The following is a 19,453-nucleotide window of genomic DNA, read 5'->3' on the forward strand; positions in this document are numbered from 1 at the left end:
AGAGCCAGTGGCACACAAAAAGGATTGATTGACATGAAGTTAGCAGTGGTTCTACTAACCCCCAAATCATGTGTGGTTGGTACCATGCTCTTTGGGGATAATATTACCTGTGAGAGCAATTCAGAACAGGCCAGAGATTTCTCCTGTTTTCAAGGCCTCCAGTTTACAGTTATACTGAAGGGCATGGGGTGGGGGGTGGGAAGTGACCACTTCTGTCCCTATTTACAGGCTATGTGTTCTGGCTTTTTGTATATGAGTTTTGCTGCAATGTCTCACAAAAATAAGTGCTTCAGGAGGATGTGTAGTTAAAGAAAGGCTGCACTCTGATCAGACTTAATTGGTGCATGTGGGGAATATTCTTTGAAGACAGTATAGTTACACTGGTGTAAAATGTGGGAAAATAGAACCTGGAGATTGCAATCCCTGCTAGCAGGCTGAGAGGCCATCATGGCAAAAGGCCTGCCCTACATTAGAGCTCCCTTTCTTGTCAGTGATAGAGATGCCCCTGCTTCTGACTCTTAGACAAGACTTAGTTAGACTGTCTTTTCAGTTTAGGCATGCAAGGGGTTTTTGCAGGTACTTTCTTTTTAGTTCAACAGTAGTGAGCAGGCACCCACAACTGAAAGAAAAATGTATCCCATTTGTTAAGCTATTTATTTCCTTATTTTATGCTACCTAATAGTATAACCATTTCATATCAGGTCGCTGGGTTAAACAGAAACACAGATCACTATTTTAAAGGAACTTGAGAGTTCTGTGCTACCTCAGACAGAAATTTTTTAAATATTGGGAATTTAGTGAAAACATTTATTTTTGATAGAGCTCTGTCACCAAAGAAGGAAGTGATAAACTGCTATCTTTTTTATTCCTACAGTTTCAATTTGAAAATATGAAAGCTATCACTACATATAATTCTGCTAATTCAGGTATGTTAAATCCTGACAAGACTGTCCGACCCAAAAAGCACAGTTCTGGCCTTGTGGAAATCAGTGACAAAAATACCAGTTGATTTTAAAGGATGCCAAAATTGTACCAAAGTGGTTTGGGTTTTTTTTACCCCAGAAAATAAGAATATGATTTACACCTTCCCATATTGATCCTTCTGTTCAGACAGTCATGATCTTCATCATACTGGGACATTTCTGTGTTCTGGCTTTTATTTTGGATGCTGTCATTTTAGCAGTGCAAATACTAAGTGATATGGAATATGGTGCTTTGAAGTGCTGACGACTATTCTGTTAATGACTTGGGAATATAGCTAGCACAGCTGTCTCCATATTGCTTTGTGAACAGAATTCCTCTTCTGTTTGCTTCACAAAACTTGATGACAGGGTATTAGTAGTAACTTTTGAAACTTTTTAATATACCAATTAAAAGTCATCTTCCTAATACTTATGAAACCATCTCAGGAAAGAGCGATATAGTACTATTACATTAACTGTCCCATTTGAAACATCTGGACTCTAAACCTATAGGTTCAGAAACCCAGCAGAATTTACCAGACATTTCTGCTCAATATTGACATGACCAACTTAATAGCATTTTCCTAAGAGGGATTTGAACCAGAGCCCAAAGTTTCCCTCCCCATTTGGTAACCTATTTATCATCGCACCATTACTTCTCTACTCTTACACATGCATATATACAGCATATAGACAGTCCCTCTTGTGGTTTCATAGCTGTATGTGCAGTATGCGACATGTTGGACCAAGCAGGGAGAGCACCAGCAGCTGGAGAAATCTTTATCACAGAAACTTTTAGGAGTGCAGTACTAAGTCTCCCCTGGAAGTGAGATGAGCTAGAGTGACAGAACAAATTTCTGTGTGTGATGTGTGAAGACTCCGCACTTGCTAGTGAATCTGCTATTGCACTGAGAAAAAAAGAGGAGAGCCTGTAGTCCACCATGTTCTTTGGGACTCAGAGACGCTGTTTAACCAAAGCAGAATGCTTTGACAACAGAGTATGTCTTGTAAGAATGCCTTAAAAAAATGTAGCTGTGCTTGCTGATCATAATGTAATTAAGTAATAAACATACACTGCAAGGTGAATGCCATGCAATGTCTGGTTGGTATCAGGATTCCTTTAGTAACATATGGGCAAGGAAGCTTAGTGATTCACAGACCATGCTCAGAGTGACTATAGCACCCATGACTACATGAAAGCTGGCAATTGATTCTCATGGAGAAAAGTTAGTAAGTTCCTTAAAATTAAAAAATGTGTTAGAAAAGAAGGGAAGTCAGAGAAACATAGTTAGTATCCTATCGTCCTAGCATGAAAGTATCTTTGAACAATTACTACAGCAACTTATACAAACTGTGAGGTGTATAGATACATTGTAACTGTGATTCACGAGAAGCCTTACTTTACTAGATGCTCCAATTTAAGATTTCCAGGCATTGCATCTAATCTTCTAATCCAATAATCCTAAAATCCAGCAATTAAAGAATGTTTTGACAAAGCAACCTGAGGCTCATTCCTCTAATTATGCCACACAGCTTAAGCTCACTGACTTCAAATACATAGGTTTACCCATGTAAAATATGCATGCAGTGCATCTGAACTTACTAGATTAATAGACACTTCTGCAGAATGCAGCCTATTAACAGCTTCGTCCAAACTGAAACTAAATCAAGACATCTGATTGCCAAAGAAGAAAATGCTGGGGGAAGTGTTCACTTAAGCAATTCTGTTTCCTTGCTGAGAATGAATGCAATTATACCTCTAACACTGTCATATCTGAGAGCAACAATATTTAAAAAAAATAGAATTTAATACGCAGCTTCTAGAAATCCCTTTCATTCTGTCATGTGGGTTGGATTTCTCTTTAAGCTCTGCCATTTTGCTGGTGTTTCCTACCAGAAGGTGCAGAGTCTGATGTGTCAGAATGAGAGACATGAAATGTTGATCAAATACTGAAGCCACGGAGAGATTGGAAACTTCAGTGATGCAGGGAATTTATACTACGTGTTGGTTAATTTAAGATAATAACAAAAATACTTCTATATATTCTTCCTGTGGTAGAATTATACTTTATCAAGTATAATTAATACTCTTTCCTGCTCCATTCCTAGACATTAAATCATTCCTTCCTTTACTGAGCTGGTTTTCTGAAAGGTATGAAAATTAACAGACATCTGACTAATCTCCAGAAAACTTCTCCATCATAAAGGACCTGGGACACTTCTCCTGAGGCAGTAGTTCAACAACTTGCCATCTGCAGTCTTGCCACTATACGCAAGATGTCTGCACTGCTGGACCCAATCTATATAGCACAAGTTCCCATGCTGGACTCACTCTCCAGAAAGAGGTCCCAGTGACCAAGACCCACACAGAGTTTTTTCCTTGTGCTCCACTTCATGTCTTGATCATCAGTCTACTTTGCTTGTCTAACTGTAGTGGTTCTGTGGGAGGATCCTTAGGGCTGCAGAAGGGAACAAACTGAAGAACAAATTAGGAACCTGACTACTATATCTGAAATGGCTGGTAGCTGGTACTGCTGGGTGGCTACATTTCAGGCACCATACAAAAAAAGAGTAGAATGAGGAAAAGATGGAGAGGCAGCTTACCATGCCTCAAATGATACCCAGTCTATTTTCTTTCCCTCAGCTGAAGCTGCAGCTTGATGAGGATGGAGACTGGCTTTGGAGTAGGGAAAAAAGTTACACAACAGGCCTGGGGGAAGCAAAAGCACTGCTGAACTTCTGGAGAGGAATGCAAAAAGATTTGCGCTATTTGATAACATGCAAGAGAAATTTGGAGTGTATAGGGTTTACCCCAGAAGCTGGAAGAGAAACTAAATGACATATTGAACCTGTTGTAGCAGAAACCCGTAATAGAATCATAGAACCATTTAGGCTGGAAAAGACCCTTAAGATCATCAAGTCCGACCGAGCTGTCTTTTCAGAATTCTAAATTGGAGTCAGGTTAAATATGAAGCCTGCACTCTCACAGTCTGACACAGTATGTGTCTCCAGTAAAGTACTAGTTTGCTAGCAAAACAAATTACAATATTTTCTTTGTGAGTTCTGTTGACCTTGAATCTGGTAGGAGGATAAAATGTTAAAAAGCACGGAAATAGACAGGGTTTTTACAACTGGAACCTTTGTAATAGCAAGAATATGTCTGTGTGACAGGAAGGCTTGGCTTGTTTGTTGTTTGTTTTGGGGATTTAGGAGGGTAATGAACAAAGCAATTACAAGAAACAAAGATATGCAGCTTTTGCAGTTGTCCCAACAATCTAGGGGAATTGAATCCACTGGCTGGCTGGAGTTCATTCTTGTAATCCTTTCATTAACCCTTTCATTCAATGAGCCCTCAATTTTCCACTGCAGTTTGCTTGCGTCCATGCCCACATTTTTCTTTCATTTTTATGTTGGGCAGGAATCTTTCTCTGTAGTGTTTTGTTCCTTTTAGATGCATCGGTCTATTATCAGACCACGACCAGCTTTTCCAATGTTGATAGCATTATTATTAAAAACACAGAGTACAGTGATGTTATTCAAATGACCACATTGAGTCTTTCCTCTTTTCCTAATGATCTCCCATAACTTCACTGACTTACAATTTTTGTGTTGACATTTTATGCGCGCTATTCACAATCCTTTAGCCAGAAGCTAAGGAGTTAATTGGTTTTTATCATATATGTACTGTATGGGCTAAGATGAAAGCCATGGCTCAGCAAAGTCTTGGCTAAACATGCTTATTAGCATCAAACACTCCTCATTCTAAAACGGTGTTGCCATGCACCTGCTATTTTAATTCATAGTAGGTTATTAAAATCAAAACAAAATGTCAGACTAGAAACAGAGCAGTGCTATGATCTGCTAGAAGACATCAAAAGTAGACAGATTATAAAGTCTGATATGGCTACTGGAGTAATGTCTAAATTTAGACTATTCTTTCTGTGTAAAATTTTTAGGTAATATTCTCAGCAGAGATAACTGGCACTGAAGCCAACAACGCTATTAGTCTCTATCAGCAAGATCTGGATCCCTTTTATCTTGCATAAAACATGAATTACTAGCTTTTATGCAGTTGTCCTGCCCACTGTGATTCTCTGAAGAAGAGGCGTGGAGGAAGTAATTTTTGCAAGGAAATATCGAAAAGCATTTTCCTCTTGCGAGGCACCCACCCTTGACCACTGTTCAAAATAGGATACTGAGCTAGGTGGGCTTTTGGTGTAACCCAGCACAGGTGCTCTTAACTTCTTACATATTGTTTCTTTTTACCTGGAACAAAACCTGTTGTTTCTCTTTTGCTTCTAGTCCTGGCCAGCCAGAACTAAGGAAGTAAATGACTGTGCTACAGTAACTACTGTAACACTCTGCTGGGATCAAATCCCTTTGTGTGAGGCACTGAAACATATCCTTTCTGCCTGAATTTCCCAGTGAGAACTCGGTAGAAGCTGGTATGCTTTGAATCTTCTCTCTGCCAACAGGAGAATCGTGTGTTTTGTTAATTATAGAGTGGGGGATACAGTTAGCCAACTGGACACATTGCACACTGATCAGGAGTTACTCCAAGAAGTACGGAGTGCCTGTTAAAATTGTATCTTGCAATGCTGCTGACATCCTGCTCTGTGTCCCAGAATATGAGATAGCAGTATGTATTACCTCAGCTAGGAAAGATGAAAAAGGAAACATTGCTTATCAATAGACATGGACCAAACTGTTTCTCAGAAATCAGGTGACCTGAAACACTGCTATAGCAACTCTAAGCCTTGCATTAATTTTCATAATTTGAACAGCACATAAATAGAGAATTTTAAAGGTTTAAGATGAGCAAAGAAGACACTTCAAAAGTACAGGAGTATCAACCAAGCATTGGGATCCAACAGATGCTTAATTGCAATGAAAAAAGGAATGAAATATAAACGTCAAAGTACATACAGAAGGATACTCCAGGAGTATCTGTAACTACTTAGTGAAAGAACTGAACAGATCAGATCTTCTTTCCAAGTCTAGAAAGTTTTTAGTGCACAGATGGTCTAGAATTCAGTGGAAACGAAAGCATCACATCGTAAGTCAGTTGTTTAACACACTCTGTGTTTTTATAAACTATGGGTAGACATAGCATTACTGTAATATCTTGGTTGAGAAATCAGGCACTCAGGGATCAGAAAATGCAGTACAGGTCAAACCACAATCATAATTCTCCCCTTTTCTTGCTTATGCATGAAACTATGAGATTGGATGTTCTACTGACTTATGTCAGGGGGCCTGAGCGCACCAATAGGATTTAATTGCCCTGACCAGCCTCACCTGGGGCCTCCACCCACACCCCTGCCCATGGGCCCAGAGCAGGGCTCATTTAAGCTAACCCCGGGGCCTTCAGTCCCTGCCTAAGCTATGTTTTAGGTATGCTTGGCTACAGACCCTGCTGATCAGATATGAGCTGGGCTGACTTGCCAGGTTCATCTCGACTCTGCCTGTTGCTGTGGTCCTGTCTGATGATTCCTAGGCTGACCCTGACCTGCAGACCGCCTGCCTGCCTTGATGTTGGACCTGCCTTGCCACTGCAAATTTGCCTGGTATTTGGACTTTGGCTTAACCCCTGCTGCCTCCCCTGAGCCTTCCCTGCTCTCTTGCTCTGGTATTGTGGGACAGGGCCCTGGCTGGTAAGGCCTCTGTCATGCTGGCTGTAGTATCATGTTTGGCTCCTTTGGCAGGAGCCAGCCCTTGCTATACTCTGACCACTGATACTTTATGCTTCCATTTATATTTCTAAAGAGTGAGAGTGTGATTTTCCTATGAAGTCCTACCTGCCCTGGCAAGACTTGGAGGCTAAGCCTGCATTCAGACTTTGCAGTTATAGACCACTGGTGAAGAGATCAAAATCTCAAAATCAATTATTAAAATCTTACAACTACTGCAACAGTATGATAATGTAATACTAATGAATTGTACATTAAAGCAGATGTCTTTAGGTAAAAAGTAACTTTCTCAAACCATTGAAGAATATTTATGTGACATTTTGTATGATACTTCCCAAAACTATTTTTATTGGTCTCCTAATATTTGGCTATCTCTTTTTTTTTTTAATTTGTTTTCAAAAGTTTGTAGACTTAAGTTATGAAAACTGAGATTTCTTTTAGCAAAAAGAAAATTAATTATTTGGACATTGTTTATAAACTTGTGTCAGAAATACAGAGAGTGTTCCACCTCTATTAGTTTTTCTAAGACCAACAGTTCCACAGAAAATATCAAGAAAAGGCTGAAGCATTTTCAAACTGACAAAGCATTGCATGCTTCTAGTCTTCAGTGGTTTTAAAGACAGGAGGGGAAAAATTCTGGCATCTTAGAATTCGGTAGCTCCTGTTGATTTCAGGCGGACCAACACCTTACCCAACAGTTAAAACAGAGAGACCATTCTGCCAAATGAAATGTTTTTAGAGACCAAAAAAACAGTCAGGAGATGTCTCCTGGCAAGAATGACAATGCACAAGAAAAACTTAACTGACAAAAGAGATACTGCTCAAAGGCATTCTCATGGACAAAGTATGTGCTTACTTTGCACAGCCAAGGAAACTTAAAGTATGTAAGAGTGTAGGGGGTGTGTGGAAATCTTAATCTGTTGTATGTTAGCGAGGTATGGCTAGAAAGCAACAATCAGTGGCATTGGCAGTGTGAAAGCTTAGGCTGGTACCTAAGCAGTTTCTAGTCTGTTAAAGTGCATTTGCCAGTTTCAAGATGAAAATGCAAAGACTTTTTCAGAGTTAGAAAAATTTGAAGTCAGAAGAAATTGAAGAAAAAAAAAAAGCATCAGAGGGAAAAAATTGATCTTTTGAAGTTTTATATGTAAGGAAAGACCTGGATTTGTGCCTTTAAAGCAAACCTTCCTGACATTACAAATCCAAAAAAACTCACTGTGGCCAAAAGCCACATTGCATATACTTATCTTTGAGAAGAAGGGGGAGGGAGATCAGTTCACAAGCAGGAAATGGCTTCCAGGTGTTTCTCTACTCCAGTGCACAACTTGATCACCACAATCCAGTGATGCCAGGCTTAGTAGTCCCAGCTGTCTTGCTTCTTCGCAAGAATTTGGATTAATCGTGCATTATCACAGCCCTTCCAGTGACAAAGCATAACCCTGGCTCTGGAGCTGTGCTTGAACTGCTTACAGGCTGTGGGTGATTGAAAAAGTTACAGGTAGGCCTTCTCAATCAAGTATGAGCATGTGGAAATAAGCAGGGTACATACATATATGCCTATATCTGCATATGCACTCATGCCCGTGTGCACAGAAATTCAAACTACATCTGTTTCTGGAACTGGACAACAAAATTGGCTACCCTCCTTCTTGGTGTGTTGTGGAAGGAAGTAACTGAATGTGGTGCGCTCTTTCCATCTCGGCACTCTGCACAGCTGGTGAAGAGGAAGAAAAAGATCTGTTCCATTTATTCTACCTCAATGTTGTCTTCCCCCCCCCCCTTCTTCCAGCTACAGAAACACTTCCTTGTTGGGTATTATGCTTTCATTGTGCAAATATGGTAGGAGGAACTTTCTGAAGCCTTGTTCCAGCTTGTTAGTTAAGAATATAACAAAAAATTAATTAGCTTATATATCTGACACAGAAAGGAAAGTTAGTTTTAAGGAGTACTGTTTAAACATTCTCCTTTGGCCTTTTCCTCATGCAAAAGTTTGAACTCGTAGCCTTAATCGGACAGAAAAGTGCTGCTATTCATTCTACTACATTATTTACATCAGTATGAGACCATGTCATGATGCAGTAGAAGAGTGTCCTTTTATTTGACAATGAAGTCGCACTCCATGCTGGCTAACTTTACTGTTTCCTGGTTAACCAGAATCAATTTAATATTCAGCAGGGAATGTGACTTTTTTTTGGGGGGGGGGGAGAAAACCAAAAGTAATTTTAGTTTGATTGAATATATAGTGCCACAAAATAGCGAGCATTTACTTGGCTGCAGAAGCAATGAATATTTGCATTCCCGGTACTGATGAAAGCTTCTCCGTTGCTGTCCCAAGAGATACTGTTTTCACTGTGTTCTCTGGAGGATCATTTTGAAAAAAACTCCTAAGGTCTGCATTTAAGTATAAAATTTTTAGTGACTATTTTCTTTTTAAAGCTGAATGAATGTATAGCAGTTCCTTAGCCTGGAATAGGCTGTACAGAATGATAGTTTTCTCAAGATACAGTAGCAGGTTCCCTGTGCAAAAGGATGAACAGATTAGTGAGAAGTTTAACTCTTACATGTAAATATTAAAAAAAAAAAAAAAAAAAAGAAAAGAAAATCTGTCCTAGCAAAAAGCAGTCTGAACTGCAGGAAATTGGCACCGTATTTTCATGTCAATGCAAAAGATGAGACAGATGGCATGACACCAGCCAGCATCACCCATACTCAGAATGTATCTGTAAGTTGTGGAATGGCGATTGTTACAAGCCTGTATTGTGGAACTTATAAACAATTCTTTAATGTGATGTATTAGATCACATTATATTAGACATATAAGGAGTCAAGCAACCACCTTCTTTTCTGTCATTATGTCTTCTGACAGTAACAAACACCCTGATGATACAATGCTCCTACATCATGGTATGCTGAGTACACCAGCACTCTATATTCAGCTGATGATTTTGTGAAGCTCTAAGACATTTCCACATTGGAGTAGGGTCATGCTTCTGTTTTTATTTTTCCACTAAAGCTTGTAATATTGTAACTTTTAATCTTTATTTCTCAGTGTGTGAGAAACCCTAAAAAGCTTGAAGCTGTAGTCCACATATTCTTTTGTCAAAACAGGAAAACTACATGACTCTGTATATCCAAAGTTTTATTACCTACTTTTTGCCTAATTGCTTAGCTTCTTCCCAGATCTGTTTCAACATTCAGCATACTACTCCTCTACCATATGTTCAGATGCGCCAAGGGAGAAGGGAGTTGTTTTTCAATTGGCTCACTATCTTTTCATGAGGCAGGGGACTTGCGACCTCAGTGCATTTGTGGCTGATAAATGGTAGGATGTACCCACACATACTCGCAAAAAACCTGCAAACACAAATGAGTTGTGGGTAATCTCTAGCCTTTACTAGGGAAAGGCAATCTTGTGGGCAAATACTTAAGCGGAAAGCTAATGCTTAGTAGTATGTGATTTTAAAGCGCCAGTGCACAAGCCTGTCAACATTTATTCCAGGTTCTCTGATCCTCTTTATTAGTTTCCTGTCTTGCTTTCATCTTAATCAAGTCACAGAAAGGTTTGATTTTCTTTTGTTAACAAATACTCATTTTTTTTCTTTAAATCTTTTTGCATTTCTCAAGGATCTGAACAGGTTAAAAATGTTGTTTGTGCTGCTGAAGGTAAAGTATGCTCTAAAACAAAAAGTTATGTAACTTATACAGAATAATATCACATGCTAGACCATTATGCTAGGATCTGATCTGATAAGTAAGCTTTGCCTTCATTAAAGGCTTTAATCTTGATTATACTTACGGCAGCCTCTAAACAATAGCTCTGGAGTTTGCCTCTAAAGGATTTTTCATGCTCTGGTCCAGAATTTTTCAAATAACTAACACTATTTTTTGAGAAATCAAAAGCAAAATTTCCCCCCTTTGTTTTTAAAAGGAATAGGGTGATGACAGAAGAGCTTTCCCTTAGCTTTCAACTGGGAGTTATAAATACCCAAAAGCTAAATCCTAGTCTGGGTTGGTTTAGTTTATTTTTTTTAAATTTTATTTTATTTCTCCAAGATCTCTTTTCTGGAGATGGGTTTGAGCCTTAGATCTCTTGCTTGCATTGCTAGAGAACTGATGAAAGCCCGAGATCTCAATCAAAGGCTTAACAAAACAATAATCCTCTATTGCCCTAATTCTTCTCAGAAACATCTCTCTGACAAGAACAGTCCTTAAGCTTTTACATCTTTTTCTGCTTAAAATTAGTTTCCTAATTAGAAGGAATTGTTTCCTTCCCTAGTCTTTGTGCCTGAAGAACACTGGATTTATGGGAAAGCATCACTCAGTCTCTTCAGCTTCCTGCCCTCAAATACTGTGACAGTGATAACACTCTACATCTCTCAAAAATTCCAACTACCTCTTTAAACAAACAGAAGAATTCAGTAACATTCTTCACAATCAATCCCAATTCCATTTGAAGCAAAAATCAGAAATAGCAGGAATAATCATGAATCACACAGATTTCATGCTTAATGTAATCACTAATTCTCAAGCACAACATTACAATTTAAAATTAATTCTCTTTCCCAGATATAGTTACTTTATATACTTCCATACTGATCCTGACTGAGTTTTTAGACACCATATTTAACAGGAATTAGAATCAGAATGTGTGAATGCAGTATAGGTAGAATTAGTTGAGTATTAGACATTGAGTAGGGAATGCAAAACAGATTTCCATACCAGAGGATTTGTTTAAATCTTTTTCAACTCAGCAGCTGCTCATCCTTACAGGTGATAGAAGCCCCATTTCAAGAAAGTACTTATGCAGGAATAGTATCAATATCTTCAAGTAACTGACTAATTCTGCCCACCTAAGTTGGACACAAGCTCAGATGCCATCCTGACTAGGCTTCAGTCATAATAAATTTACCTGCATGCAAATTTTAGTGTGCTAACTGCTGACATGGACTATGCTCATGGAAGAAGCTCCTGACAAGCTTCAACAAGATTTGGGAAGGTCACAAAGAACCTATTAAAGCAGATGAATTTGAGTCCAGCTGAATACAAAATAATTCACACTGAATGAGATGACTGTTAACTAGTGTGGTTTGGAAGAGCATTGGAATGAAATTTGTTAGTGCCTTTACAAGGAAGTATGCAGCGTGAAGATATGATGATGGCCATGGCTTGTGTGACTAAGTGGTTGTTATACCACCTAGCCAGTAGGCATGACTGCACCTGATTTGACGCTCTTTTGTCAGAAGTGAACAGAAATAGCTGTTCAAACAGCTGAATGTCTCTTCCTACGCCTGTGAATACCATTGTTTAAATCTGAGAGGAGTGGTTGAAGCTGGAGTAATGATCTCTCTTGCACTTACCAGTAACCCAGCTTAGAGAGGCCACCGCTGACTCACAACAAGGTCTTCATTTCCCCTGGATATGGAAGTCTGGGAATAGACCATTTTTCCTCATTCAAATTCACAGCTCAGTAAGGATACTGCAATCACAGAAAAAGTCCCGAAGTTGAGAGTGATTAAAAGCCATTTGGAGAGACTTTCATGCGACAGATTTGTGAAAACTTGTGCTACTGAGCTGAGACTGTACGTAACTAAAATCATGAGGTTACGTAAAGCAATGAATATCACTACAAATATTTTTAGTGCTGTCCTATTGAATAAGAAGACAGCATACAATAAAAAAGATCAGATAACAAAATAGGGTTTTACAAAATATCTCTTTCCCTCATCTAGGTAACTAAATGCAACAGGATATTAATTAATCTAATTAAATTGAAAATATGACTAAATAGTTAAATGAATTACAATATCTTCTTACTATATTCACGAGGCCAAATAACTTTTTTTTCCAGAAAAATACTTGATTATTAGTTGGGAATAGAAAGAAAGTTTCTGCATACTTTGGGCATACATCACATTTTTAATTTAAAGACAGACAAATGTTCTAGGAAATAATCTTTTTATTCTTGGGGTACTCTCCTACTTTTAACAGTGAATTACTCCTAAGATTGCCTCTGAAAATCCTTGAATGCACAGATTTACACCCTGTAATTCAAAGTTTTGTTTGTATATCCTTCTCAACATCAGAAGATGAACATAGAACAGGTTGGTTTTGTTTGCATTGTTATTGGTCACAGTTCTATGAAGGAGTTTTATTTCTGACTAAAGTTCAATATATATCATTAATGATGAACATAGGTGTCTATGCTCTAACGACATCTTCTAAATAAAGAGTCACCCTAGTAGCTTGCATAGTTTCACAGGTATGCAGTTGGAATATAAGAGAAAGCAGAGGAAGGATTCGTTTTTCTCACAGTCTGAGTCTGCTAGGGGCCAGAAGCTAGCAGATTGAGAAAAGAAACTTGTGCATCTGGACAAGCAATAGGATCAGAACAGAGAAGTGCTGAACTGATTTGAAAACTAACAAAATCTGTGAAACAGATCTGATTTTTTGAAGAGCCAGTGCAGACCAGCAGAAATGACAGAGCAGAGAGGCCATGCTGAAAACTCCAAGTGCAAACTGACTGCATCATCAGCAGTCACAGCAATGGGAAAACTCTCTGGATTGACAACAAATAAGCCAATCGGGCAAAATAAACTCAGCTGCTTCACAGGTCCACATGCAAACTTGGAGAAAGCTGAAACGCACAGCAGAGCCAGCTGGCTGTTTCTGAGGGTGGGCCTGCTGCCAGGCAGCTGTGACAGGGGGAGCCAGACTCAGTAGCCACCCCTTGATGACCTGGGCTACCCTGGGATTGACCGATATTCTTTATTGGGAAGGGAGAAGTTGAATACACTTTGTGCAAATAGCCATAGATTTTGTTAATAATTATTTAAAGATATCTATACAGCCAGTGCCCCACAGTCTGTTGTTTCTATCCCAAAATAATCAAGAGCAGAAGAACCTCTCAGTAAGAGTACAAGAAAAGGTTTAATTCATTTTTCGCCCCCAGAAGGAAGTAGGAAATGAAACTCTAAGCAAGAGCTTTGGGACATGGTTATCTTGCCAAAAAGAATCATAGATACTGAGACTGATCCTCTTTGCTGCCAATTAAAAAATTTAGGTTTTAAGCCTCCACTGTGATTTTTTTTTTAATTTTAAATTTTCTAATGTGATTGTTTATTTTCTAAACATTTAATGCCTCCATTAATTCTCTAGCTTCACATATGGAAAAGTGCATGCCTGGATTTGGCTGGTCATCATTTAAGGACATGTTTCAAAGAAGACAGGCTAACGTTCCAATCACAAAAGAAGGCTATCAGAGCCACTGCATAAGCACAGGTCAGCACATTTGCAAAATGAGACATTTGTCTTTCTTCAAAGATTAGGGGTATCTCTTCAGTGAAGTGTTAGAAGACACATAAGTGCAAACACTGCCAGCTGACCCTGCTATTGCAACAAAACTAAACAAATAATTTCATTGTAGTCTGAAAAAGAAACATCACTGCCCCACCACCACTCCCATGTTTTGTTATGGGGTGTCAAAAAACAGGCAAGCACAAAATATATATTAGGATGCCATCTCTCCTCACATTCCTGGATTTCAGAAAGAAAAAGATGAGTGTTTCCATATATTGTTTTTTCACTCTAGTGAAAAGAATGAAAATAATTTTCAGTATCCAGAGTGTCTGCACCTGGGGCCTAAATGAAGGGAAGTAAGTAAATAGTTCCAAGTAATTAATGTAATGGCTCAGAGGGGCCACAGAAGGAAAGGGGAGTTTCTCCAGTTTAAATGTTTGCATTCATGCTTTGCCTAAAGCAAAACAAGCTATCTGTCTTCTGGTTTGCATTTTCCCAATGAAAGCTTCCATTTGTCTTATTGTCATTCCAACATGTGCATCATTTACAGCTTTCACTGCTTGAAATATGCAAGCACTGTACAATGCAAGATTTTTTTTTCTGAGCTTTTAAGATTTTCTAGAATTGTAGAGTGTGCTTTAAAAAGTGAACCAGTAAAGGCAGAATCAATTTAGAATGTGTTGGGTAATTTTTGTAAGTGGCTACAGGTTAGAGGCTTTGGTACTGTGATGCTTTGCTGCATAGTGGAATCTCCAACCCAGAATGAAGTGCATTGCCTCTTTCCACACTTGGGGGAAAGAGGATCCACCACAGAAATGACCAAAATTGATAGGTTACACCCAGACTGGCCATTATTAAAGACTGAAGAAAGGGTGATGGGTCTTGAGTTCCATCTCTTTCTGACATTCTGGTCCTTTAATGTGACCTGTAGAGATGTGAAATTCTCCAAAATACATTTCTGAACTCTCTCCTAGAGTTAATTTATGCCAACCTTTTCTTACAAAACAGGGGAGGAAAAGTATTATCTGTTTTATCTAATAGCTCAGGGAACAAATGATTAGTGATCAGAAGATCGGTGTGTTCAAGTCTTGACTCTTACTGAGGGTATTAGATTTGCATTTCTAACTTCCCATTTTAAGAACCTCAGTATAAGGGATGTTTAGGTGAGACACTTTCAGTTCCTCCTATGGAAGTGAGAACACTGCCCACCAGATTTACTGTGATAGAAAGAGAATTAAGCATGACTTTATCTTAATAGTTAGTGTACTCAAGGTTAGGGGAGTGTTAGGTTTCTGTTTGTTCAAATTACTACTTAATAATAAATCCTGAGGAAGGAAAGCCCTATGAGACAAACTCCTTGTCTTTGACCTATCATTGTGTTCCCCTGTCACATGACTCGCATCAGAAATATTTTCCACCATTGGACCTCAGGCAGTATTACCTCTTCTGTCGAAGAGGCTTGCCTGATGCATGGGGATAGTTAATTTTGGTAGCTCTCACAAAGACAGAATTTCATTTGACTATTCACATGGCAAGCCTGCAATCACAGTCCTAGGTAACATAAAGTCCCCTTTGTATGATACAGTGTACAAACGTGTTAAGGGACATACCCTAACCTGCAAGTTGATAGAGTGATAAATTTGATGTGGAAACTGGAGATTGGAACAGGCCAAGTTCTTTTCATTAGAAGCCAGCAAACATCTGTTAAGCTTGGTCTACACTTAAAAGGTTTCCTAATGTAGTGATCTTGGCAAAATCTCCCTGGAATAGTTGCTGCTCAAGTTACCCAAAAAAGCTCAGAAGGCTTCCCCAGACAAAGCATGCTGCACTGACTTCTATGCTCTAAACTGGGCCTACAGTAGAGCTCTCACAAAAGTGTGGTGAAGAGTCAGAGCCTTTGTGACACTCTAATATATAATAAATATCTTCTGTAGACCTGGTCTGAAAGAGGGTTAATCTTATATGATGTCTAGATCTCAAATTAGTGACCACTGGTGAAAGTCTTATTATCTGAGTTCATGTCTAAGAGTACCTTCTCAAGGTAAGTACGCAAATCCAGTGTAAGAAGCAGAGTAATTGTTGTTAGGAAAATTTTAGATTGGGAAAACTGTGCTTCTGCAGCATATATTTCACCTCCTCCCAGCATAACAACCTATTCAAGAGAAAGTGTAGTTTTGCTGTTGTAAGTGTATGTTATGGTATAGGCTTTTTTAGACGCAGTCATGTCAGTCAAAGATCACACCTCATCACATCCAGGACTGACAGAGCAGTGCTGGCAGAAGCCCATAGCCTAGCTGTGGTCTCACAGGAAAGGTCCTGACCTCAGAAATGTTAACTCTCCTCACACTGCCCTAAAATGGGCTTATTGAAGTTCTGATTATTAAAATAAAATTCTTATATTTCTGAGGCTTATAGTCTTTACCCTCTCTGGAAAGAGGTAACATTTCTCAAACATACAGAATTAACTCAATCACTTCTTGTCTGTACTGAAGGGAACACATAATTTTATATAAAAAAAATATATATATTTTTTGTGATTGAGGGAAAAATATAGCAGGACAAAGTTTGATTTAGTCTATTGTATCTAGGATTTTTCCCCCCTACTAATTCAGTTAGAAAAGTATAAAAAACAGGTAGCTTGGGAGTATGGCGGAGCAATCAACCAAACTACAGACAAACCAAAGTAAAAGAAATTTAAATCCTTCCCAACAGAATTCCAGATAGCACAATGTGGGAGCATCAACTTCATGTAACTAAAGAATTTTTGTGAAGATTTAAATTACTTCTTTGGAACAATAAGCTCTTATCCAACTCTGAACAGCCTTGCAGCTAAAAATACACTCTATTTAGTATTTCTTTCAACTTGTTTTAGACAGCATCAATAGTTTTCTCAGAAGATACTATCACTGTTTGGCAGAAACATACTTGCAAAAATAAACTAAATCCAGAAAAGCTTCCAGGGATGTATTTGGATACAAATGTGCATAGTGAGTCTTGCCCACATCCAAAATAAAACACACTAGCTGTACAACAACTTTTTTTGCTAAATATAAACATCCTAACATTGACAAGCTTTACAGAAAGAGAAACTGATTGCCGTATATTACTACCATCACCAGTATTTTAAGAGCACCCTCTACAGTCACAAAATACTATCTAACCAGGAAAAGCTCTTCTACCTAAAGAAAACAGTATTAACTGAAAACTGGAGTATCAGTTTAGTTTATCAGTATAGTGTCAAATCTATATTAACTTATCTCTGTGAGTGCTATAAGCCCCAGTAAAGATGAGCAGACTTCGCATGAGTCTCATGCCAAAGATAGAACCTATTTCATCACTGAAGCCTCCATATTTGAGGATTTAAAACACCTTAAGTATTCTGGGCTGACTCATAATTAGGCTGCAAACTTCTCTTAGACAATGGATGGTTGTGGGATCTGAAAGGGAAACCTATACAAGACAGTGTTTTTTATTTTCAAAAGAAAGCAAGGAATAAACCATTATAAAGGCCAGGATGAACTAGTTTTCCTGAGTTCATTTCATTTGCTTGTTTGCTCTTGGTTTTAGTTCTCAGAATACTTTTTGTAAGAGTTGTGCAAAACAAGTACTTAGTTCACAAGTGGACCTGAAAAATTAAAAAAAATTTCATTCTCCATGAAATGTTTATTACATGCACGTACATTCTACTGTGCAAACACTTATGTCTTGCTTGATGTTGGGTTTTGGTTAGCAGTTCCCATAAAGCAAATGACAGTTCCTTCCTGGAGCTTCAAAGTGAGAGACATAGTGGTGTGCCTCCGAGGTCTTCACATACTACTTCTTTTGAGCAACCTCTCAATTTCATGCAGACCCTTCTACTGGCTCCTGACATGGTGAATCTGACACTATGGTAGTACAATTTGTTGTTATTGCAGTGTAACTCTTTTTTTTTATAGGTTAAAAGTCTGTCTTCTGTTGCTTATTTATTTTTTTAAATATATACTGGATATATTTTTTCAGTCAGGAAAGAGTTGACTTTATTCTGCTATGGTTTCTACCTTTCCAAATGAGTAAAAAAAAGTTGCATGTCTGTTTGCTACCTTTTTTTCCACACACACCCCCCTTGAAAAAGAAAAAGCAAAGGATTTCCAGATCACTTATTCATTTTCCCTCCTTTTTCCCTGCTTCTGTCTCCAAGTGGTTCAGCCCTAAGTATTTTTCCATGTTTAATTTTGAATAACTGTTTATGTCATATTGAAATGAGTAGGATTGAGGAAGCCATTTTAAGTTAAGCACATGCTTAAGCAGTTTTCTGCATCAGTGCTGACAAAACAAACCTATAAAGGTTGGAAATTCCAACCCTTTAAAACCTATCTTTCTTAACCTGTCTTTCTAGGTCTTGCCTAGATTTGCAAAGATACAGATATTTTCTTAAGTCTTCAGTGCATCAGTAGTTAAAATACTGCAGGTGAATCAGAAGTGATGCTTTACCTTTAAAGCAGAAGGATCAACATCTTTGTAAGTCAATCCTTAAAGTTTCTTATATGGGACAATACTGAAACGTTTATATCTCTTCTAAAATATTGCTTCACAAAACTGTTCAAATTATATTACCTCACCTGATTAAGAAAAGTGGCTAGAGATAAAAACAATCTTAAGAATATTAAAGACAATCCTTTTTTCCTGGTCTTTATTTCCAAGCTACTCAGATGTATGTTAGTCAAAGGATCAGAACGGTTAAAATGATTGTAGCCATCAGGTGGTGCTATTGCACAATATCATAAAAGTATACTGGCCAACATACCTAAACTAAGTTAGGAGAAAGGCTTTGGATCAGATGCTGCTTTAGACTTCCATAGGCTTGGAAATGTTTCCTTATCTTTGTCCAAAAGCAGAAAAAATAAGAAAAAGCAATAATTAAGATATCCATGCATGCCTATAAGGAAAAAAAAAGTTAATTTTTACATGCCATAGTGAGGATTTTATCTCTGTTCCAAAAGTTACCTGGGTCGAAACCCAAGAATATATTTAACATTTCACCTCTCTATTGAAATAATTTTATTTCAGTGGGAATTAGGAGCCTAAATTCTTTACTGGGTATCGGCCTTAGTTCTCATCAGACACACACACATTTTTAAGAAAACTGAATATAAGATGCAATGTCTGCATCTCATGTGACTAAAAGATACATTAAACTAAGTAAAACTTTGTCCTGCTATATTTTTAATCAACAGTACATTTTAAAACATGAAAATACTAATTTTGTTCTTATGTGCTGTCTTCCTTGGTACACTAGATACGTATTAAATTGCCAGCATACCCTAAACCAAGATAATCTTTGATATACATTGTAAACAAAAGAAAGCTACTTAAATAAAAGTAAAACAAGATGTGAAATTAGTATTTCTGAGAGAGACAGAATATATTCGGTCTCCAGGACATAATCTTTGGATGCCAATCTTAAGAATTTAGGCATTAAGTTTGCAAATATTTATGTGTTAGGTTAAACTTTAAATACATCAAAAATGC

The 19,453-nt window shown here is 38.0% G+C and overlaps 1 long non-coding RNA gene across 1 annotated transcript in view; it reads right to left on the minus strand.

Moving 5' to 3' along the window:
* LOC128150763 (uncharacterized) overlaps positions 1-19,453 on the minus strand; it is a 38,142-nt gene that overhangs the window by 12,877 nt on the left and 5,812 nt on the right. The window contains exon 2 of the long non-coding RNA XR_008238165.1: positions 12,007-12,125. This is a non-coding gene — a long non-coding RNA (uncharacterized LOC128150763). The remainder of the gene's footprint in view (positions 1-12,006; positions 12,126-19,453) is intronic.

This window comes from Harpia harpyja, chromosome 14, assembly GCF_026419915.1.
Source record: "Harpia harpyja isolate bHarHar1 chromosome 14, bHarHar1 primary haplotype, whole genome shotgun sequence".
In the NCBI taxonomy this organism is placed as follows: domain Eukaryota; kingdom Metazoa; phylum Chordata; class Aves; order Accipitriformes; family Accipitridae; genus Harpia; species Harpia harpyja.